The sequence below is a fragment of the Phocoena phocoena genome, chromosome 9 (genome assembly GCF_963924675.1).
Source record: "Phocoena phocoena chromosome 9, mPhoPho1.1, whole genome shotgun sequence".
NCBI classification, from domain to species: domain Eukaryota; kingdom Metazoa; phylum Chordata; class Mammalia; order Artiodactyla; family Phocoenidae; genus Phocoena; species Phocoena phocoena.
The window spans coordinates 71,318,431-71,325,899 of NC_089227.1; the positions used below are offsets into that span (position 1 = coordinate 71,318,431).

Genomic DNA, 7,469 nt, shown 5'->3' on the forward strand with positions numbered 1-7,469 from the left:
CTTCTTTGTCTCTTGTAATCGTCTTTATTTTAAAGTCTACTTTGTCTGATATGAGAATTGCTACTCCAACTTTCTTCTTATTTCCATTTGCATGGAATATCTTTTTCCATCCTCTCACTTTAGTCTGTATGTGTCCCTAGGTCTGAAGTGAGTCTCTTGTAGACAGCACATATATGGGTCTTGTTTTTGTATCCATTCAGCCAATCTGTGTCTTTTGGTGGGAGCGTTTAGTCCATTTACATTTAAGGTAATTATCTATATGTATGTTCCTGTTCCCATTTTCTTAATTGTTTTGGGTTTGTTATTGTAGGTCTTTTCCTTCTCTTGTGTTTCTTGGCTAGAGAAGTTCCTTTAGCATTTGTTGTAAAGCTGGTTTGGTGGTGCTGAACTCTCAGCTTTTGCTTGTCTGTAAAGGTTTTAATTTCTCTGTCAAATCTGAATGAGATACTTGCTGAGTAGAATAATCTTGGTTGTAGGTTTTTCTCCTTCACACTTTAAATATGTCCTGCCAGTCCCTTCTGGCTTGCAGAGTTTCTGCTGAAAGATCAGCTGTTAACCTTATGGGGATTCCCTTGTGTGTTATTTTTCCCTTGCTGCTTTTAATATTTTTTCTTTGTATTTAATTTTTGATAGTTTGATTAATATGTGTCTTGGCGTGTTTCTCCTTGGATTTATCCTGAGTGGGACTCTCTGTGCTTCCTGGACTTGAATAACTATTTCCTTTCCCATGTTAGGGAAGTTTTCAACTATAATCTCTTCAAATATTTTCTCAGTCCCTTTCTTTTTCTCTTCTTCTTCTGGGACCCCTATAATTCAAATGTTGGTGCATTTAATGTCCCAGAGGTCTCTGAGACTGTCCTCAGTTCTTTTCATTCCTTTTCTTTATTCTGCTCTGCAGTGGTTATTTCCACTATTTTATCTTCCAGGTCACTTATCCGTTCTTCTACCTCAGTTATTCTGCTATTGGTCCCTTGTAGAGTATTTTTAATTTCAATTATTGTGTTGTTTATCATTGCTTGTTTCCTCTTTAGTTCTTCTAGGTCCTTGTTAAATGTGTCTTGCATTCTCTGTATTCAATTTCCAAGATTTTGGATCATCTTTACTATCATTATTCTGAATTATTTTTCAGGTAGACTGCCTATTTCCTCTTCATTTATTAGGCCTGCTGGGTTTTTACTTTGCTCCTTCATCTGCTGTGTGTTTTTCTGTCTTTTCATTTTGCTTATCTTACTGTGTTTGGGGTCTCCTTTTTGCAGGCTGCAGATTCATAGTTCCCGTTGTTTTTTGTGTCTGTCCCCAGTGCCTAAAGTTGGTTCAGTGGGTTGTGTAGGCTTCCTGGTGGAGGGGACTAGTGCCTGTGTTCTGGTGGTTGAGGCTGGATCTTGTCTTTCCGGTGGGCAGGTCTACATCTGGTGATGTGTTTTGGGGTGTCTGTGGCCTTATTATGATTTTAGGCAGCCTCTCTGCTAATGGGTGGGGTTGTGTTTCTGTCTTGCTAGTTGTTTGGCATAGGGTGTCCAGCACTGTAGTTTGCTGGTCATTGTGTGAAGCTGGGTGTTGGTGTTGAGATGGAGATCTCTCGGAGATTTTCACTGTTTGATAATACATGGAGCTGGGAGGTCTCTTGTGGACCAGTGTCCTGAAGTTGGCGCTCCCACCTCAGAGGCACAGCACTGACTTCTGGCTGGAGCACCAAGAGCCTTTCATTCACACGGCTAGGAATAAAAGGGAGAAAAAGTACAAAGAAGGAAAGAAAGAAAGAAAGAGGATAAAATAAAGTAAGTTAAAAGAAAATAAAGTTATTAAAATGAAAATTAAGAAAAAAAATTTTTTAAGTAAAAAAAAAAACAAAAAGAACATGTATGGACAGAACCCTAGGACAAATGGTGAAAGCAAAGCTATACAGACAAAATCTCACACAGAAGCATACACATACACACTCACAAAAAGAGGGAAAGGGGAAAAAATAATAAATCTTGCTCTCAAAGTCCACCTCCTCAATTTGGGATGATTCGTTATCATTTCAGGTGTTCCACAGATGCAGGGTACATCAGGTTGATTGTGGAGATTTAATCCACTGCTCCTGAGGCTGCTGGGAGAGATTTCCCTTTCTCTTCTTTGTTCGCACAGCTCCTGGGGTTCAGCTTTTGATTTGGACCCACTTCTGCATGTAGGTCACCTGAGGGCATCTTTTCTTCTTTCAGACAGGATGGGGTTAAAGGAGCCGCTGATTCGGAGGCTCTGGCTCACTCAGGCCAGGGGGAGGGAGGGGTACGGATGCGGGGCGAGCCTCCGGTGGCAGAGGCCGGCATGACGTTGCACCAGCCTGAGGCGCGCCGTGCGTTCTCCCGGGGAAGTTGTCCCTGGATCACGGGACCCTGGCAGTGGCGGGCTGCACAGGCTCCGGGGAGGGGAGGTGTGGATAGTGACCTGCGCTTGCACACAGGCTTCTTGGTGGCTGCAGCAACAGCCTTAGTGTCTCATGCCTGCCTCTGGGGTCCGCACTGGTAGCCGAGGCTCATGCCTGTCTCTGGAGCTCCTTTAAGCAGTGCTCTTAATCCCCTCTCCTCACGCACCAGGAGACAGAGGGAAGAAAAAGTCTTTTGCCTCTTAGGCAGGTCCAGACTTTTTCCCGGACTCCCTCCCGGCTAGCCGTGGTGCACTAACCCTTTCAGGCTGTGTTCACGCTGTCAACCCCAGTTCTCTCCCTGGGATCTGATCGAAGTCCGAGCGTCAGCTCCCAGTCCCCGCCCGCCACGGCGGGTGAGCAGACAAGCCTCTCCGACTGGTGAGTGCTGGTTGGCACCGATCCTCTGTGCGGGAATCTCTCCACTTTACCCTCCGCACCCCTGTTCCTGCGCTCTCCTCCACGGCTCCAAAGCTCCCCCCTCTGCCACCCGCAGTCTCCGCCCGAGAAGGGGCTTCTAGTGTGTGGAAACCTTTCCTCCTTCACAGCTCCCTTCCACTGGTGCAGGTCCCATCTCTATTCTTTTGTCTCTGTTTATTCTTTTGCCTTACCCAGGTACGTGGGGAGTTTCTTGCCTTTTGGGAGGTCTGAGGTCTTCTGCCAGCGTTTAGTAGGTGTTCTGTAGGAGTTGTTCCACGTGTAGATGTGTTTCTGATGTATCTGTGGGGAGGAAGGTGATCTCTGCTTCTTACTCTTCTGCCATCTTCCCTTTTCCTGGGGAGTGGTACATTCTTGCTATTAAGTCTATTGCTGGCCCTTTATGGGCTTATGTAGGTTAATTAACTCTGGAAAGACTCAGTTACTGTTCTTGAGAAGTGTGATGAAAAACTGTCATTTGCCATTCAATTCAGCAACAAGGTGTAAATGCTGATTCTAGTGGTGTGTAGTAGGTGTAGCAAGGCCCTAGCAGCCAGGGAGAGGTGCCAAGCTGGGGCGGGGGTAGGAGCACCAAAGTAGCCTGAAGAGAAGGGTGCTCTGGACACTGACACACCTACAGATTGGTTGGGAAGTGCAGCCAACCAGGTTGATTGTGCACAGTCATGGCCCCCCTCCTTCCTAAGAGGACTCTCGTTTGTTCAAGTATCCATACTCCTTGTGGCCATGCTTTTTAGGGGAGGTATGAAGGATCCCTAGCCCCTTGAGCCTGCCTTGTTCCTTTGGTTCACTGAGGCCTGGGAATACAAAAAACTTGGGTTGAAGAAGTACAAGTCCAAGTTGGCTTGAGGATGGAGTGGGGTGGGGCTGGTTCTGGTGTTTTGGGGAAAGGATTTCCTCAAGAGAAGTTCCTTTACTGCTTTTACTCCCTCTGGATATTGACCTCAGCATATGATCTCCGCTTCAGCATCTTGCATCCAGGAGGCCAAGGAGTTAAAGATGGCAGAGCAGAAATGTGACTTAAACTGGACCTAGGAGGAAGGATGGATTTGCACAAACAACAAAACAGTGAAGAAGCAAGAGCATTTCAAGACATGGTAAGAGCATAAATAAGAAAAAAAAAAAAAAGTGGACTGGAGCTGGCTTATTAATTGAGCAGTTTTGAAACCACTAAGTCTGGAACTATAGGAGGAAAAGTTTTCTTAAATGAGAATTCACAGTTCCTCACCTGATCACCTCTCCCTGCAGGGAGGTGGTGCCATGTAGGATTCTTGGGCTTCCTACTTGCTCTAAGTCACTTGTGAATCTTCAGACTTCTTTCTTCAGATGAAGAATAGGGAAAGCCAGGAGGCTTAAAGGAGTCTTGTGAGTCTACACCTATTGTAAAGTTAAGGGAGTTGTGCATGAGAATCACCGTGCTTAATTTTATCTTAACGTGGTCTTTTAAAAATGATTATTGTGAGCTTATGGATTTTCTCTTTTTTACTTCATGATGGGAGAGGTATTGATCTGGTTGCCATGTAAAAGAGAGAAACTGACTTCCTATAGAAGTAAAAAGAATATGGTATTTGTAAAATTTTTTTGAATCTCAAAGTTAAAAATGCACCTTATAGAAAAGCCAGATCACATAGAAAAATAGAATTATTTAAAGTCGAATACCGCCAAGATGGAACGAAACTGCTTCAGAATTTTGTGACTGTTTATTCAGCAGCAACTCTTTGACTCCAGTGATCCATGTGCCTGAAGACATATGAAGTAGACAATGTTTTATGATAGGAGATAAACTCTTAAGTGCATGAGCTACTACTGAAAATATATGAAAGCTAAGTTATTATTAAACATACAAAACATTACGAAGATCACTTTGTTGCTGTCATATACATCATATTTAATAAAATCTAAAAAGCCATTGACTGTTAAAGGCAGTATTCTTATTTTGGTTTGGTTTTGTTTTTACTCGGTAAAAACATGTATGAAAAATTTTTATTTGATTTCAGAGTGGAGTCCTTGTGAAGCATTTCTTTAAAAAGTCCAGAAACCATCAAAGAAATGAATGGTAAACTTGACCAGAAATTGATCTTTACATATTCCACAAGCAAAGTCAAATAACAAATGGGTGTGTGGGGAACATTTGTGCTAATTACATGTGTAATAAGAATATTGATGTCAGCATTACTTCATATAAAAACAGAGCATTACAAAAACATAGCCATTAAGAGGAACCAGGTAAATAAATTCTAGTTAGTACACCCCCATAATGCATTGTTATCAGTTTGTGTTTTGGTTACTGATATATTTTTTTCTTTTAACATCTTTATTGGAGTATAATTGCTTTACAGTGTTGTGTTAGTTTTTGCTGTATAACAAACTGAATCAGCTATAAATATACATGTATCCCCATATCCCCTCCCTCTTGCCTCTCCGTCCCACCCTCCGTATCCCACCCCTCTAGGTGGTCACAAAGCACCGAGTTGATCTCTCTTTGCTATGAGGCTGCTTCCCACTAGCTATCTATTTTACATTTGGTAGTGTATATATGTCCATGCCACTCTCTCACTTTGTCCCAGCTTACCCTTCCCCCTCCCTTTGTCCTCAAGTCCATTCTCTACATCTGTGTCTTTATTCCTGTCCTGTCCCTAGGTTCTTCAGAACCATTTTAAAAAAATTTTTTCTTAGATTCCATATATATGTGTTAGCATCCGGTATTTGTTTTTCTCTTTCTGACTTACTTCACTCTGTATGACAGACTCTTGGTCCATCCACCTCACTACAAATAACTCGATTTTGTTTCTTTTTGTGGTTGAATAATATTTCATTGAATATATGTGCCACATCTTCTTTATCCATTCATGTTGATGGACACTTAGGTTGCTTCCATGTCCTGGATATTGTAAATAGAGCTGCAATGAACATTTTGGTACATGACTTTTTGAGTTATGGTTTTCTCAGGGTATATACCCAGTAGTGGGATTGCTGGGTCGTAGGATAGTTCTATTTTTAGATTTTTAAGGAACCTCCATACTGTTCTCCATAGTGGCTGTATCAATTTACATTCCCACCAACAGTGCAAGGGAGTTCCCTTTTTTCCACACCCTCTCCAGCATTTATTGTTTCTAGATTTTTTGATGATGGCCATTCTGACCGGTGTGAGGTGATACCTCATTGTAGTTTTGATTTGCATTTCTCTAATAATTAGTGACATTGAGCACCTTTTCATGTGTTTCTTGGCCACCTCTATGTCTTCTTTGGAGAAATGTCTATTTAGGTCTTCTGCCCATTTTTGGATTGGGTAGTTTTGTTTTTGATATTGAGCTGCATGAGCTGCTTGTATATTTTGGAGATTAATCCCTTGTGGGTTGCATGATTTGTTCACAATATTTTGTCCCATTCTGAGGGTTGTCTTTTCAGCTCATTTATGGTTTTCTTTGCTATACAAAAGCTTTGAAGTTTCATTAGGTCCCATTTGTTTATTTTTGTTTTTATTTTCATTACTCTAGGAGGTGGGTCAAAAAAGATCTTGCTGTGATTTTTGTCAGAGTGTTCTTCCTATGTTTTCCTCTAAGAGTTTTACAGTGTCCGGTCTTACATTTAGGTCTTTAATCCATTTTGAGTTTATTTTTGTGTATGGTGTTAGGGAGTGCTCTAATTTCATTCTTTTACATGTAGCTGTCCAGGTTTCCCAGCACCACTTACTGAAGAGACTGTCTTTTCTCCATTGTATATCCTTGCCTCCTTTGTCATAGATTAGGTGACCATATGTGTGTGGGTTTATCTCTGGGCCTTCTATCCTGTTCCATTTGTTCTTTATACTTTCTTTCAAGTTTTGCCCAATGGCAGTATCGTAGCCAGTGAGGTTTATCCAAGGCACAATTATTGCTATTTGAAAACTATGTTGTCTTTCATTGAACATTGTTATCACATGTAACTTCTTTCACTTTATGGCTTGCATTTTTTTTCCTTTCAATAACTAGAAAATGTGAATTTTAATATTGTCTAGCTTATCAGTTTTTTTGCTTTATAGTTAGTGATTTTTTTGTGTGCACTTTAAGAAATCTCTGCCTCTCCAAGTTCAGAAAGATAAACTCTTATATCGTCTTCGAGAAATTGCATTGTCTTACCTTTTACATTCAGAGCCTAAAAATGTGTAGTTTTGTCTGTAATTTATTCTTGACCATGATGTGAGCTAGGGAGGAATCCAGATTTGTTTCTTTTCCATATGGATATCCAGTGACCCAGTACCACTTATTTAAAAAGACCATTCTTTCTCTCATTGCAGCATATGAATCAGTGACTAAATTTGGACAGATACACTGTTAGAGTCTGCATTCTGTTCCGTGGTAAATTTGTCTAAGCTCCTGCCTTTTTCATACTGCTCCCCTATTGCAGCGACATAAGTCTTGATTTTTGGTATTACAAGGTCTCTAACTTTATTATTTTTTGTTCATAATTGTGTTGGTTGTCCTAGTCCCACTCATTCCCATATAAATTTAAAAATCACCTCATTGACACACACAAAATGTTGCTAGGACTTTTTCTATTAGGACTAAGTTGAATCTATATTTCAGCACGGGAGAAATTAAAATTTTTATAGTAAGTCTTCTAACATGAAAATTCATACAATTCCATT

The 7,469-nt window shown here is 41.0% G+C and overlaps 1 non-coding gene across 1 annotated transcript; it reads left to right on the forward strand.

Annotated features, from left to right (window-relative positions):
* Positions 1–6,661: 6,661 nt before the first annotated feature.
* On the forward strand, positions 6,662–6,799 carry LOC136128637 (U4 spliceosomal RNA). Its single transcript, XR_010656226.1, has one exon. It is a non-coding gene; the product is annotated as a U4 spliceosomal RNA (small nuclear RNA).
* Positions 6,800–7,469: the final 670 nt, after the last annotated feature.